The sequence below is a fragment of the Serinus canaria genome, chromosome 1A (genome assembly GCF_022539315.1).
Source record: "Serinus canaria isolate serCan28SL12 chromosome 1A, serCan2020, whole genome shotgun sequence".
Lineage (NCBI taxonomy): Eukaryota > Metazoa > Chordata > Aves > Passeriformes > Fringillidae > Serinus > Serinus canaria.
Window position 1 is genome coordinate 29,536,398 of NC_066314.1, and position 17,140 is coordinate 29,553,537.

A 17,140-nucleotide genomic window follows, 5' to 3' on the forward strand; every position below is an offset into this window, starting at 1 on the left:
TTTTCTATAGGTGGTTTAAGCCTATTCATGTAGATCCAGTGTCTTGGAAAGAATCACTGCTATTCAGGCAAGGAGATACTGCTGATTTAAAGACTTTCCAGACCCTCTAAGGATGCAATTACCCAAGAGAGCTGACAGCTTGCAGCCACCCAAAGAAGCAGCTAAGTTTCTCACCATGAGTGATGGTGAGCAGACTCACTAAGAGCCATAGGGGTCCAAAGATATTGCAAGCGACAGAATGAGGGAGGGAAGACATGAAAAGGCATTGCCCCTTTTGGCAGCGGTAAGGTGCAAAAAAACTTAGACTTTGTTGTCAAAGTCCCTTCAAGGACACAGCAATACCTAGCTAGATCAGCTGCCAGGTCCATGAAAATGCAAGGTAAAGTCACAGAAGAAAACCACCATAGCCAAAAGGCTAGAAATACACCATACTAAACAGTAAAATGGCTAGAACTATACCATACTAAACAGTACACTGCTCTCTGTTGCTCTTCTCCCTCCCTACACAAAAAAACCCAAAAAAGGCACTCCACCCAAAGCACCACAGTGGATATTATCCTCAGATTTTCCACAATCTAGCCGCAAGATACTGACATGTACACCTCAATTACAAATGCTGTGGCTACAGCTAAGTCCTTGCTAGAATCAATGCTTTCATTTTTGTGGCCAAATCAACAATAACAACACGAATAACAGCTGCAAACACACACTCATGTCCAGTCAGCACTGGACAGGACAACACCATAAACTGCCTCCTAAACAGGGAAGGCAGGCACAACTCCAACAAAATGTGCTTGAGAACTGCTGCAGTGACTCATTTGCAGTGACTATCCCTCAGTACCCTGTCTGACAATCCAGAAAATCAAGAATCTTAAGAAAGAACCTTATAGTGGACACACAAACAAAACCACACACACACAAGGTAATCTCCTTCCTATATATAATGCTTATAAACGGTCTCAAAAACCTGCAGTACAGATCTTGTTAAATCAGTGATCTTGTTAAATCAGTGGAATGGGCAGCGCTCCTCAATGAAGTTTAATAAAAGAGTAGCTGCCAGACTTAAGCAAAAAATATAAGTAGTAAGAAAAATGCCATTTAATAAGACCTCACATATTTGAGAATATTCTTTAACTGTGGAGGACACCATGTCTTTTACAGAATCCTGGGTGTTGAAGCGCTGCTACAAATCAGAGTGAACTAGAGTTTTGCAAGTAAAACACTTCTGTTTATTGGACAGTGTAAAAAGGTAGCATGGATAGCAGAAGTTTAGGATCTCTCCTGATCTCATTTTAAAGGTGATAATAAACTGTGGAGAAATCTGCTGAAGTACACAAGTCAATGTACATCAACTATCCCACAAGATTTTCAGTATTTGGCAGCAGCAGTGAGGTTAGCTCATAAGACCATGTGACATTACATGTCAAAGTACAGTTATTTGGCACCTCTATACTAACACTGTGTCTCAGGGTGACCACTGACAACCAAGACGGCCCCATGTTTAGGTAAACTTAATTTGCAGACAAAAAAACTAGATAAAGCTAAACTTGCCAGTCAGCAAGGAACAGAATAAAAACAAAAACTTAGGGGAGTTAGTTGTCACAGTGCAGCTTCATTTGATTCAAAGTATACACTCTCAACTGATCAATCTAACCTGTAATACAAAATCAGGCTTGTGTCCCAGCTGGCTCTTTGGTGACACTTCTCAAGTCTGTGAGAAAACCCTTTCCCACTTTGCTAGAAGACAAATTGTGTTACTCAAGCCTCTGTCAGCTCTTGACAATGCAAAAAATAGCAAGGGCAAAGCTATGCAGTTTCCCTACGTGCTAAACTAAGGTAATCTTGCAGGGTAACTCCTCAGTAAGTCTGCACTGATAACACTTCTTCCCAAAGATGTTCTGAATTCTGTAAGTCAGTTCCAGACTTAATCTTTACAGAAGTGCACAGCTGGGCTCATAATAGCCATAAGGAGGAAACATTCATTGGAGCTGTAGTTAAGTGCCTTGGGAAAAAAACAGCTTCATTTATACAGAAGACAGGATGAATAAAACCTTCTAAAGACTGATACAAGGTGATGAAATATGTATTCACAGAAATTAAAAGCCCACCTTATTTTTCTTTCCAAGCCAGTATTTTGAACAGAAGGCAATATGCACTGTGCTGCTGTCTCTCCTGTGCATGCACGTGTATGATAAGACTCTCAACAGAAGAAGCACTACACCACAACCACCACTGTAGGAAGAACATGTGTTCACCACTGGCTAAGTCACATCATTTCATATCCTGACAACAAAACACTCAAATACTGTAGTAATTACCATAGTACAAAAAAAAAAAAAAAGAAAGACAAAATAGTGTACATAACATGTTCTCACCAAATCTAGAATTCAGCACTTTGGTGTTTCTTCTAAGTAGTCTGTAACTAAACTGGGTGAAATTGAAATTTACAAATAACAGGAACTCATTAGGCATTAGGTACTATTTTCAAAGTGCACCTGGTTCAAGCAACTAAATCAAATCAGCTTAAACTCAGGACCTTGCCTTCTGCTGTTCAGGCTCCTTAGTCACATGCACACTTTTGCAGCTGGAAGGGATAGCATTACACACCAAAGTCAGCAAAAATGGCTCTGCCATTTCCAAGAACAGGGTTGTTTTTTTTAAAGTATTTTTTTCTAGCCACTTGGAAGCACTAGTATTTTCATGCTTTCCACCAAAGTGCAGATATTTGGCAGTGGGTCAGAGAGAGTAAGAACATGCTTTCCATACAAGTAACCCTTCCAAATACAGCCATGTCACAGATCTGGGGGAAAAAAAAAGTTTGCATTTAGTCAATAAGTCTTTGCTAGTCATTGCATTTAATTCTTCCCCCCCATAAACTTGATCTGTGCTTAGCATACACAAATAATTTTAAGTTCCTATCCCACTGCTACACGGCACATACAACATTCCCACAAGATGAATGAGCATACTTCAGCCACTGCTATGGCAACACAGCAGGACTTGTTGCAATCATCTCCCTGATGCTAAAGAAACTAAAAAGACCATCCTTATTTTTCTTAATACCATCCTAATCATACCCAAATAACCAGCCTCAAACATCAGGGATGCAGGAGCTGAACCAGGAGACCTTGCAAAGACAGAAGCAGAGAAAAAGACTTTTTAACAGGGGAAGGAAAAATGATGGACAAAACTGATGGAGTAAGACTGAGCGCAAATGAAAAGCTCAGGGGCAGCAGCAAGAAGCATATTTAAGATGCAAAATGTAATGGGGCAACAGAATTAGGGTGGTATGTGATTAGAGGAGCATCTTGAGCTGTAGAGAAAAAAGACAAATGCAGCAAAGGAAGAAACAGAATGCAACTGTCCAACTACAGACTACCACTATTTTTTCTTTTACCTAAACCACACTACTCCTATTTTTTAGCTTCTGCATGTTGAAGCCCTGCAAAATGAAGGACATTCTCTTAACAAAATGTATGTAATGCACAGGCTTTCCTATAACTTTATGGTTTAATTTACATGGGAAAAATAAAGGACGACAGAAGATTGCATAGAACGATAGACACAGCCTTGATAAAAATACCCTGAACTTGAGTCCTCTATTAAAAGCATGCCGTTCTTTCAAATGAAACATCAAATCAAGGTTTTGTACTTGTGTCTGTCATGTTTATGACATCTTCATGATTAAAAAAATTGCATTTCTGAAAAAAAATTCAAATTACAAGTAAAATATACAGACACTGAGTTAAAAACAAACAAAAGAGAGGAAATAACATACCCATTTAAAAGCACATGTTGCCTCTCTGAGGCATACACTTTAAAAAAAACCACACTAGATGAAAGCCATGGTGTCAAATTTACAGTCCTCGAGCTCCTTCTTGCTTTGAATAACAGCATTTCATAAGCTCAGGTCAAAGACCTACACTAACCTCTTACAAAACCTGAACAAAAAGAAATGCTGTATTTGTGGAAAAAGAGAGCTTGTGAAGGATTTATGACTACTATAATAATTTTAAGCACAATTGTATTTTGTACAAAATTTCCTACAATATCTGTAGAATAACAATGCATTGAATGCCGTTTCAGAAGTAGTAGACAGATAGGGAGTAAGCAGTTTCAATTACTGTTATTTTGTTTTCACAGCCCTAACTCAGCAATAACTTTCAAGACAGCTAAAATAAAGTTAGAAAATCCCAGGCAGGAACAGAAGACAGGTTTGTAAGAAAAGGTCCTTCTTAACATGAACAGCAATGTAACACAAACTTGTAATGCAAGATGGCAACCTCAGATCTGAGCTGGAAAATACAACTCAAACTCCATCACCTTTCCTTCCTTTGCTTCCAATTTGTGAAGTGAGTCTAATAGATAGTCATGCTAATCACCTTTTTGGCTTCACCATATATATGGAATCAAGAAATTATCTACAACACAACAGTACTTTACTGTGAATTCTTAAGTGACCAACATAGGCTTTGTTATAATTGTTATTCTATGCCATTGCAAAAAGAACTTAAGTTTTCCATATCAACAGCACTAGAAGCTCCCCACAATCAGGAAGTCCACTGTCATTCAAAGTTTCTTGCCAGAATAAGAACCACAAAATAACCACTGGAACCCACTAACTTATCCAAGACTTGCATAAGGTACCTTTCTTGCTTAGGCTAATGAAATTACATCTTAAAAATCACAACTGCATAGCTTTAGAGAGAAGAATATATTTTACTTTCACTGTTATAGGTATCTTTATTTGTAACTTCTCTAAACCAAAACCTCAATGAGCTCAAGGTAGCCTGACCAGACTGATTTTCTCCAGCTATTTCATAGGACTTCCAATTACTTTTTGTTACACCCATCTAGCCACAATGGTCACTACCTCTTACCTAACAACTGATAAACTAAGAACATTTAGAAAAAGCAAAACTGCATATAGAAAGTGCTTATTCAGTAGCTATATGGAAAGCATAGGAGAATTTCATTGCCCCTCCTATGTCCAGAACTGCTCAAGTTATTCACTCTGAATAGCGAGCAGGCCAATTAAGACCACATGCCCACCTTCAGATTCTACCTTAACATCCAGATTTTCAATATCAGTTCAACTCATTTTCTTGTAAGTGTCTCCATCTCTCCTGTGGCATAGCAAGAAAAGCACAAGTTTTCACTGCTCCAGTTTTGGCCTGTGTTGCTATCTAAAGATACGGACAAAGATGAAGACTTCTATCAGACACTGATCACATGGAATTTCACATTCTTTATTACTGTTGGTGGTCTAGCAAAAGCAAGGTAGCAAGCCAGAGACAACAAGGGTTAACTCAATTGACATTTCCAAGCAATTTTGTACTAGCTGGAAAATGTTTCAAATACCACTAAATGCATCACTCAAGTTTACTCATAAATAGTACCTGCAAAGGCAGATCATGGTTTGCAATATTTCCCCTCCTAACCATTGCATTTTAAAGTGAGCTCACCAATCCTTAAACTAAAAAATGCACTAAGAGAGACATTATTAGTGTCTTTTAGAAAAAGTGATCAGATGCTGCAATTTATTAGGCCTTAGAAAACAGCTACTGAAAAACATTTCTATATCCCAGTTCTCTCTACATATTCTTTTATTCTCACACACACACACACATCTATATATATTTTTTAATATATGCACATGCAAAATCTTTGTAAAGTTAAGAAAATCTTTGTAAGTTTAGAAGAAATACCACCAATCACAGAACCATAAAATTAAAATGTTACTTTTTCATTTTTGCTATGGCAGAATATTTCTGAGTTCAAATTCCAATTCTGCATTCTCACAGAGGAAAAAAAAAAGAAAGAACAACACTACTGTTTCATCAAAATAAATTTGTTGAGACAGCATAACTTGCTAATAAAAAATAAATAGGTGAAAATACTCAGCTTAGGAAAACATACACAAATATAAACCATAGGTGTACAATGCCTACACAGGTGTGTGTGTATATGTATTTGTTTCCTGAATAAATTAAATGCAGTATTTTGATCGTCCTTTGTGAAGTCAATTAACAACTTCCCAAGCTTACAAGTAACAACTTCCACACTTAGTTATAGTGGATTTGTTTCTCCAACTGCAAGTCTTTAGGAAACTTCATGCACTGCAATAAAAGGACATAGGAAAGTTAAATCTTTCAAGAAGATGCAGCTTCCTCTTTTCTATTTTTTTTTTTTTTTTTAGTGTCATGATTTGACACTGGCTAAATGCCAAGCACCCACAAAAACTATACACTCATTCTCTTCTGCTATAGTTAAAAAGAGTAAGGAGAAAGAAAAACTGAAGAGCTCATAGGTTGAGATAAGGATTAGGAGAAAACACTAAAGGGCAAAACAGGCTTAAACAGTGTAAAGAAAATTTATTAACAGAATTAAAAGATAATATTGAGAACTAAGATAAACCCCTAGAACACCTTTTTCCTCCCTCCAGCCCTTCCTTCCTTCTCACCAACAGCACAGAGTCAAAACATGGGAGCCTTTAGTCAGTTTGTTATTTTTTTTTAAAATCTTCAGTTTGATTATGGAAAGGAATTTTGTTTTTTTCTGCTGTGCCATGGGGTCCTCCTCACAGGAGACAGATCTCTGTGAACTTTTCTAGCATGGTTTTCATTTTCACGAGTAGTAGTCCTGCTTGAACTGTTGCAATGCGAGTTCCTCCCACAGGCAAATAGTTTTCCCACAACTGTTTTTTGTGGGTCATTAGTTCATGGGGGGTAATCTTTTGAGGATGAGCTGCTCTACTTTGGAAGCAAGGGTCCTTTCTCTATCTCTGGAAGCAAGGGTCTCCTCTCTCTGTTCAAGTTCCCCACAGGATTACAGCCTTTCAGCATCTACTTGCTCCAGCACGAGCACCTTTTCCCATGGGCTGCAAGTGGACCTCTACATCCCCCCATGCACCTAATGAATTACAGGGAAACAGTTTGTTGTACTATAGTCCTCACCACTTGTAGAAAAATCTCAGCTCCAATGTCCGGAGCACCTCCTCCAACTACTCCCTTCTTTCACGGACCTTAGTGTCTCCATTGTGTTCTCCTCACGTGTCTTCACCTTTTCCTTTTCTCTGACTCAGGAGAGAATTGTTATTTGTAGGTCTGTTTACTCTCAAGTTCTATCAATTCAAAAGTTCTTACAGGGTTTTTTAGCGCTAAAAGGTCGATCCCATCTGGGCTCCGCATCAGGGGATTGCTCATCGTGCCCCTGTCAGCCATGTGGTCCCCTCCAGCACTGCACAGGCAGCACCAGCCGCTGGTTCCATTCAGTGCCTCTTTTCATGCGGGGCACCAAAAAGGAGAAGCTGCTGCCGCCGCTCCTGCCCTTCTGCCTGCAGCATGGCTGGTTAAAAGCGGCCAAGCAAGCACAGTTCACTGCAGACCATGCCCAGACAGCCCCGGCCGCATGGGCGCTCCCCCCTGGCTGTATGGTCCTGGCTGTGTGGCCACTTGTGCCAGGATGGCCTCCAGCAGCATGGCCCCAGCAGCTGCCTCGCATGGCTCTTCTTTTTCTTAAATATGTCATCACAGAGGCATTACCAACTTCTAATTAGGCCAGCCAATATGTCCATCGTCAGAGTCTTCAGGGATTGGCTCTGCTGGACACAGCAGAAGTTTCAAGGAGCTTCTGTCTCAGAAGCAGCCTCTGTGGCTTCCTCTGCCCCCACTAAAAGCCAGGCTGCATTAAAGCAACACGGTTGGTTGGTTGGTTTTTTTAAAGCTCCCAATAGAGAAAAACTACTTGCTGGATGTGGTGTGGGACACATACAGATTATGTGCATTCAACCTTCGAGAGCCCTTCCAAGGCATCACCCTCATCATGCCTTTGGTGCTTCACCACAGCCAGATGCAGAGGTGACAAACCTCTCAAACACAGCTGTTTGAGACAGCAGAGCTGCAGCTTTAGGGAACAGAAAGACAGAGATACACTCACCTTCCTTCTCCCAGCTAGATCCCTCCATTTGCTACTTCACGACTGTAGATATGTTGCTACACAAGAGAATCAATTGGTTCAGTGTATCAAAATTAAGCAACTTTCTTGCAAATTGTGTCCATATCCTCACCAGCAGGATATGGGTGAAAAGAGATTAAACAAGGAGGGAAGATACAATATCACTGCACACAGACCCTCTCCAATCAAGCTCACTGCCTTTCACGGCAAGGTGGACTAGCACATACAGATGAAACAAAATTTGTCCACGCTGCTGAAAAGCGATGAACTAGCCCTTGTTTTGAAGCACTCAAAAGCATGTGCACTTAAAGATATCTGGCATTGATGAGTAGAGAGGATGCCTAATACTGGATCTCCAACCTGTAATTTAAAAAAAGGCAGAAAAACTGGACAATGTCAATTTTTTCTAAATCTATTTCAGCCTTAAAGGGTTTAGCAGATTAACCATAAGCATTTAAAAATTCATTCAGAAAAACTGATAACAATGCTTGACAGCACTGAATAGTCAGTTTAGCCATCATGAGGAATTGTTCTGCATGTTTTTATAGGTATTAACTAGAAAGACAATTTTTGTCCCTCACCTTAGACTGTTGGCAAAGAAAATCTGAACACTGAACAGTGGACTGACAGAAAGACAGGCTTCAAGAATTTTGCTGTAGGTATGGCAAGTCAGCCCTGCAAACTTTTACCAGCAGTGTTTTTTTTACCCCTATTAATATAAAGTATGTTTAAATACCTCTTTATTTGAAAGACAAATTACCCTTTAATTACTACATAAAGCCAACTTAAGTAACTTAAAATTTTTGCACAGGTTTTTTAGTACTCAGGACAGTGGAAGACTGAGAAGATTCCGCAAAGAAAGCCTGTACCAGGACAAAACCAAAACCCAATAGACGTATGTAACCTGAGAAGAGCAATCATGTAGGATGGGCAGAACCGTCTGCAAGTTTTATAAAACCAGGAGCTAGAAGCCATGCAACAACCGCATCACACTACAGCCAGCTGAGAGCACAGAAAAGCTCTTCATCATCTAGATGTTTCCAAGGCAATAGCTGACTAACTGGAGAACAAGATAAACTTACGACTGCTTATTGGCTCAAACTCGACAATCTTCATAGATGCAACAAACTCAACCTTCACATGTGATGGAGAACCATAAAATCACGGCCAAAACACTCACCATATACCATGCAACTTTGGAAAGTTGCTTCCAAAGACAATCTGAATATGAGCTCAAAACTAGTCAACCCGGGATTACTGCTATTCAAGAAGGTAAAAAAAATTCACTTCCATGACCATTTGGGAAACAGAGATTTCCTCACACAGACACAAAGCTGTTACCTGCTCAGCTCATTCCAAAACAGACTTTAAGGTCAGTGAAACGTGGAAAAAAAAAAGTACTTTTTATTTCTGTAACTTGTCACTCTGAAAGTTGACACATCAGCAAATGTAAACTGCTGAAAATAAAGCTTAAAAAGATGCAATATTCTGAATAAAAGCCTAAACAGCCTCCCAACCTCCAATATGTCTCATCTTATCTCATGAAATCACAAAATCAAACACTGTATTCCTAGAAATGTTAAAGGAAACACTTGAAAAAGTACTTGGGATCATTTCCAAGTATCTTCCATGCCACTGAAGAGGATGCTATCCGTTTTCTTTTAATACTGTGAGCTTCTAAATACAGCTTTTCCAGTTTAAAAAGAAGAGACATGGATTATCACTTATAATCATCCAAACAACAGCAAATTTTTTGTCACTCTTTCATTTAATTTAAGAAGCCTACTACTTATTTCTGCTAAGAGCAAATGAAACCATAACAAAATGACTCTCCCATGTGTATGAGTCTGAATACCTACTTAGTAAAATTTAAGTCAGATTATGCTCAAAACTATGACCCACTGCAAAGAAAATCAAAAGCCCCCAACACATCAGTGATCTACAAACTTAACACTGGACACTCAGTTAGCTAGATTTCCCTTTAAGGTTACCGAAGCTATAAAATTCCAAACTTAAAATAGCCGTTCAATAATCACGGACATTCCAATCCATCATATAATAATTACTTAGATGGGCACAGCTTTAACTGTCTCTCGACATTTTAAATAAATGACTCTTTGCCAACAGCACCTAGTTACTGATACTAAACACACGGTAACTACCCGGCCTTTCTCTCTGTTATCTCGTTCTCCCTAAGAATTTAAACTTAATTAGTAGTCTAAGAGCAAAACATCGTGAGAGGGCGGGGACAAATTTTAGTCCTGACAATACTGCTTTGTTTTGAAGTTATAAATGTGGAGATGGACAGTCAAAAATTAGTTACATTTTGGGCTCAGGCTAATAATATTCTTTGATACTCACCAAAGGGAAAAAAAAAAAAGAAACTAGGACACCATGTACTATAAAATACAAGAACTGGAGATTATCTCACTGGCTCGGTAAACTGCTTCCAGGCTCCAGCGCTCCCCCTGCGCAACTTTGCTGATGTCTAAGTCGTGATCCCACAGCAGCACAAAAGCAGAGCCGGGCTTTCAGCTGAGCCACTCCGTGCAACTTCCTCCACAACTCTAAGGTCCCAGGAGCCGCTCCTCCGGTGGCAAAAGCCACCGCTGTTCACGGCTCCAGGTGCCCAGTCGTGCGCCCACCCCACCAGGAGCAGAGGGACGGCGGTGCTCCGCGGGCCGTATCTTTGTTCAGCCCCGCTCACGGGTCAGCGGGCAGGGCTGGGGCTCCTCCCGGTGCGGCTTCTCCAAAGCTTTCGGCACGGAGCGGGCCGGCGGATCGCCCCGGCCGCCCCGCTTTGTTTCCCCTCTCGCCCCAGGGGGGCCGGCGGGCACGGGAGCCGGACCCGCGTCTCTCTGCGGCGACCGAGCGCCAGCACCGGGCCGGGCCGGGCTCCCGCTCGGCGCCACGACGCGGGCGGCGAGGTGGGGTGGGAGGGGAGGGAAGAGGGGAAAACGCGGTCGGAGCCGGCAGCAAACTCCGCCCCAGCCCGACGGAGCGGCGGGAGCGCCCCGGCCCGGCGGGCTCCGCGCGGGGGCGAAGGCCCCGGCCGAAGCGGGACTGCAACGCCTCCAGCCTGCCCTCCCCTCCTGGCCCGCCAGCGCCCGGCCCCGGCCCGCGGCCCCGAGCACTTCCCCCCGCCGCGCAGAAATTCCCGAGGGAGGCGGCGGGCACCAACCGCCGGTGCTCACCTGGCGCCCCGACGCTCCCTGGCGCGGTCTGTGCCCCGCAGGGAGCGGCGAGTCCGGGTGTGCCGCCTCCGCCGCCTCGGGGCTGCCGGGGCTCGCGGGGCCCCGCGCGCTCAGCGCCCGCCGCGCCGCCACATGTCCGCGCGTGGCCAGGGGAGCACGGCGGCAGCGCCGGCGGGGCCCGGGCGGGGGCGCTGCTGAGCTCCGGCAGAGGCGGCGCCCCGGCGGCCCAGGGAGAGACACCTCCAGCCCGCCCCGTACCGCCCCCAGGGAGCATTATGGGATAGGTCCTCCAGCACCGCCTGGCGGGGAGGGCGGGGGCAGGGCACGTGATCCGGCGGCCCCGCCCCGGCCGGGCGCCAATGAGGCGGGGGGCGGGGCCGAGGCGGGGCGGGGCCTCGCGCCGCGGGCGCCCTCTGGTGGCGACACGGCGGCCGGGCGCGGCCGATGCATGGGGTGCGCGGCTGGTGACGTCATCTGTCCGCGACGCGGGGGGGGGGGTCCCGAGTGCCAAACGTTTTTTTACTTTAATTAATTTTGTTAGCAGTAGTAATAGTAGCACTTTAACTCCATTAGGCACACTGGGCGAAGTACTGTGACCACAGGAGGGTGTGGCGGGGCAGCGTGGGTCCAGCCCTGCAGGGAGTGGAAGCGGTTCCTGCGGGGCCCAAGGCGCCGCGCAGTCAGCCGTGGTTCGTGCTGGCTGCGGCCTGCGGGCCCACGGACACAGGGACGTCTAACCCTTGTACATTTCCAGCCACTTATTTTCAAAGCAGTTTGCCCTGGTGGCGTACGTCCTGATTATGGCAGACAGGAAAGCAGTTCGGTGCAGCTGCCGCTTCTGTGAGCTGGCCCCATTACAGCTGCATCACAGCACCGCCGGGCTCTGAGGCTGCCGGAGGCTCCAGAGCAGCGGAGCTCAGGCTCCGAGGCAGCGGGGAGCTGGGAAGAGCCGTGGGGAGCCCTCAGCTGAAGCCCCAGGGCAACGCACCTGCTGCCGCAACAAAGGACAGGAAGGGGAAGCAGCTCCCCCAAATACGCAGGCTGGGTTTAGCGTCTCCTTGCGTTCAGAATGAAGTCACGGCCTCAATAGACTAAATGTGTCAGCGTCAGTTTATCAAGAGTTTATGAGACCTTATTAATTGCCATGATTACTAAGAGAGTATTAATTTAGTATCATATCAGAAGAACTTGAATTAAGTAAGAGCAGGCTGTGGGACAGAATGTAAGAGTGACAGGAAGGAAGGAAAAGACTGTTCATTGGAAGGCTTCAGGGAAATGTAATAAAAAGTAAGGCTACTCCCATAGTTTGGAAAACATAGATTCAGGAATGGAGATTAAATGTTTAAGGTAAGTCTGACTTTAAAGTGATGAAGGTTAATAAATTCCTCAATTCTTCAATGGGATTATATAAATAAAGGAATAAGGTGTTAGGAAAATTAGCATTAAAGAAAGATTTGTTACAAACACAAGGGCTGTGTTTTGACTACACTGAGATATTGAATGGCCCTAGAACTAGACACTGAAACAATTAGGAAGGGAGAACCACCGCAGCAAACCAGCAGTGCGTTTGCCTAGCCAATCACAGGGGTCAGGTTTTGTTGCAAGGAGGGCATACTATACACAGCTGCTGTATGTTACTCTTTGTTACTGTTGAATCTTTTAATTAAAATGTTAACCAAGTCACTTGGGACTCGCAGGTGCAGAGAGAGCTTGGAATTCACTGTTTCCGCCACAAGTCATGAAGATGTTGCTGTCACCCACTCACGCTACAAAGATCATGTTTCACAGAAGAGCCAAGCGAGCAGAAGAGAAATATCTGTGTGAGAGAGGAATGCAAAGAGAAACACTCATCACCTCTGATGTGCTGTCTGTACTTTCATTTGATCCTCTGCTTGTCTGTCTCACATCACTCCCAGCACTGGCTTTTATGGCTACTCACACAACTTCAAGATACGTAGTAACAGTCAGGCGGCTCCGGCCCTCTCTCACTCCCCTTTTGGGATGGATGTGTTCTGTACACTGTTTATCATGGGGGGTGGGTGTGACGGACATCTGTGACTTCCCTCCTGCCAGTTCTGGCAAATATGTCTTTTATTTTCCTATGTGTACATGAAGTTCCCGCCTGAAGAGGTTTCCAGTCCAATCAGGGCTGAAGGACAGTCCTGGCCAGTTGGATGTCTGTTCCCAGAAGCAGTCTGTCAAGGATGAGCAGTTGGCCAGATCTGCCAAAGTTGAGTCTGAGATGTCACTCCTTCTGTGAGCTCTATGCCTGCTGAAAGGGGGAGTGGGGAGTTCCTGTTTTATACAGGGGTATAGAAAAAGAGGGTCATGAACTCTGATTTACTAATCTCAGCAAACCCTGTGATATAGGCACTTTCCTAAATTTATTGGTCATTCATGCAACCATTAGTATTTTTCTCAAAAATCAAGGCAGGAGGATGATTTAACCTGAAGGAAGAGCTGAAATATCATTAGGAATTGAGATGAAGATGGCAAGAAAGAAGTGTTAGCTGGTACAAAGCTGATGGGAATGGTCACAGAAATTCAATTAGTGGATGAGTTGTCAGCACCAGCCAGGTTTGCTGAAAGGAAGAATCTTAAATTCAAAATCGAAATATCTGGGAGCCAATCTTGTGATTTTTTTGACATTTGATAATTATGTTTTCATGCTTTACCGTGGCAAAAACATAATGTCTTTAGTCTGGTTTAATGTGTTCTGTAGTCTTCAGCTTCTTCAAGTGACTGATGGCAGAGGTTATCCTTAGTCAAGGTAGACACCACACCAATAAATTCTTTGCAGGGGAAGGATAGGGCTAGTAGAGGCAGATACTATTGCCTATTGTCTTTTCTAGGTAGGTATGAGTAGGGCTGTTTCTTCATTTTCCAGTTAGATCCAGAATGTTCTGCTGAAAGACTATGAATAAACTTCAGGCTGTAGGAGACTCACAATTTTTAGTGGTACTTTGGAGGCCCTTTGTGCCTGCCCTGTGTTTTGTTTGGGAGATTTAGTCTGCTCACATTTTCAGAGTTTCCCAGTATCCATGAGAGCTGGAAACTTCCCTGAAGCAGAGCCTCTCACCAACTTATGTTTCTCTCAGGATGCCAGCATGGTGTGGAAGCACACGCAAAGCCGTATTCATGCCACAACTCTGAGTATGATCAGAAGCCAGGTATGCCAGAGAAAAACTGGAACACATGCAGGGAGAGCAGTGTGAGTGAGGACGTGGTCATTTGGAGAGGGGAGCAACAGGAAATGTGACACTGGAAATAAGAGACGTATTAGGGTGAGGTAGAGGGGGAGATGGTGGCAGAACTGACAAAGAGATTTTGACCACAGTATGGTAGAGCAAAGGAGGGGAGGTGGTGCTTGATGAAAGTAGGGATGAGTTAAGCATGGGACACCTGGAGGACAAAATGGTAGTTATCCAGGTGAGCAGAAACTAGAATTGTCATAGAGCACAGAGGGGAAGATGGAGACAGCTGCTTATTTGTGCTGTGAATTTAAATTCTTAACTTGGAAGTATTCTTTGTCATCCTACACTATTTGCCATTAACATAACTTTGCAGTGAAGGCAAAGGTATGACATTATTACAGGTAAATGACTTTTTTTTTTTTTTTTTTTTTTTAATGTGATGAGTCTGAAATGGTATTTCTGGGGTCTTGAAGACTCCAGTACTACATTCTGTCTCTGGAAGAGAGGAGGTGAAAAAACTTTAGCATAGTGGATTGTTCTTCCTGCTGTGACACTGTTGGGATTCATCAGTTAAACCACTGAAATATGCTATACCCAGGGAACAGAAGAACTATTGATGATATAATACTTCTGCTGTCCGATTTCAGATGCTCATTTAAGTAATAAATGAGTCATCTATTTGGCTCTTGGATTTTGAGCTTTTAAAGAATGTAGATATATGCAAATGGCATAAAAAAGGTGGACTCAGAGTTTATTCACCTTGAGAGCTCATTCACCCTCTCTGCCCCATGCAGGGTCAGTCATGTATATGGTGCTCCTTCACTCAGTCTATTCTTGAAGATCTCTGGTGGTGGACTCCCCTTCCAAAGTCTCCTTCCTCAAGCAGGCTATTTTTCTAGTTTAAAAGTTATACTTTTGAAAAGCTGTACTGATTCATATCTATGATCCTTCCTACTGTATCAGAAGCCCATTCATTTATACCTGTCCACCATAAGTGCTGGTATCAGATTGTCCCCTTTCTCTTTGAAACAGATTTTTACTTGCTTTTACCATTTTTAATTAATTTTCAATCTCTTTTATGCTAAACAACATTGAAAAGTCTACTAAAATCAAATATATGGTAAGTTCTTTGTCTGCCCTATCCAAGGGGCTTGATATTTTCCTATAAAAGGAAAGCAGAGTGATTTGGCAGCAGTTGTTCTTGAAAAATTAGTGTTGGCCATTGTCTTCTTCTTAACTTTGAAATAATTAAAAATTGTTAGCTTGATAATTTTTTCAGAGAGGCTTTTTTTAGGACTCTGTCTGTCCCTCTTTCCAACAATAAATGTTTTTTACTGTTTTTAATTTGAAATTCAACTTTGTCTTGTGTTTACATATTATGCAAAAAACCCCAATTAACTGAAAATAAGTGGATTAGCTCATTGTTCCAATAATATGGTGTTATGAAGTCTCTGTCTTTGGTACTGGCATTTTTATTTCTTTTTAGGGAATTCTTAATTTTGAAATTCTGCTATATATTTATATATATGTCTCCAAGTAAGCAGAGTGCATATTTTCGTTGTCAAGATGCCTCAAATACTTGGCTGCACAGAGAACATTATTTCAGTGATAGAGCTTTTAATTTTTTCTTGTTTTAAAAGCTTTGATTGAGAGACTAGTCTTTTATTTTCATGCAGTATGTCTTTACTTGCAAGTTTCATTGTTTAGAAATACAGTGTGATAGTCTATAAATAAAAATAAGTGGGATGAGTAAACACAGACTGGTGAGGAATTTCAGACTTCTTTTTAGCCAAAGGTAATATAAAAGTATGGTCTAAGACCTAAAAAAAAATCTTTTTTGAGAGTCTAGTCAGTCACAGTATAAACAACTTTTCTGTTTCCTTTTTTCTTCTATTCCTTTTAATAAATCACAGAATATTCTGAGTTGGAAGAGATCCACAAATATCATCAAAGCCCAACTCCTGGCCCTACACAGGACAAACCCAAGAGTCCCAAATGCTAGCCACCACATTGGAAACAAAAGTTATCAAGTCTCTCCCTTGATATTTTGGTTTGTTTGTTGTTTGATTGGTTTGGTTTTGGTGGGTTTTTTTGGTCTTCTAATTCATTCAAAGGTAGGGGTCAGTTGCTACTGGTTCTACTGTATACATTAGAACTGGCTGTGTTTGCCATTTAGTAAAGTACATACAATTGACCCTGTTGGCCTAATCTTTGACAAAACTGAGTTTCAAAAGATGGATGGGATCAGATCAGATAAAATTTGACAGCACACATTTCAGATTCACAGGATTTCTATGTTCAGTACCCACATGTCAGTACCCAGGAGTTTCCTGTTCAAATAAACTATGTTCTAGTTCTGAAGCTGAAGATCTTGGACAAAACCTTGGGATATCAGACTTTCTCAGTTCTTTGTGAGTAGCAGCAACCCTTTTGTACAGGATCAGAGGAATTTTGTAATGGTCTTGGCTGGAATTTTTCTCTTGTTATGCCATGTTGTTGGTCACACTTTGACTGTGCTCCATGGAGATAGACTGGAATTCTCTGCAATACATCCCACTGTAGAAATGAAAGATGTTATTAACAGCAATATTGAATATCTGGAAGAAGAAAAGGCTTCCTGTGTTTAGGGCTCTGAGGAAACAGGATGTGAGATAATTAGCCATAATTTATAATATATAGCCATATTGTTTCCTCAGCAAGAAGTGGGATGGGTGTTATCCTGTCACCATTTTTAATTGTTCCAAGAGTTCCCAAGAGCATTTTGCATCCTAGTACTGTGCTGTGACCAACCACATT

The 17,140-nt window shown here is 42.5% G+C and overlaps 1 protein-coding gene across 1 annotated transcript in view; it reads right to left on the minus strand.

Moving 5' to 3' along the window:
• SCAF11 (SR-related CTD associated factor 11) overlaps positions 1 to 11,346 on the minus strand; it is a 51,344-nt gene extending 39,998 nt beyond the window's left edge. Inside the window, 1 exon segment of the mRNA XM_030238020.2 lies at positions 11,151 to 11,346. The gene's annotated coding sequence lies outside the window, so the exon portion shown is untranslated.
• Between the last annotated feature and the right edge of the window lie 5,794 nt (positions 11,347 to 17,140).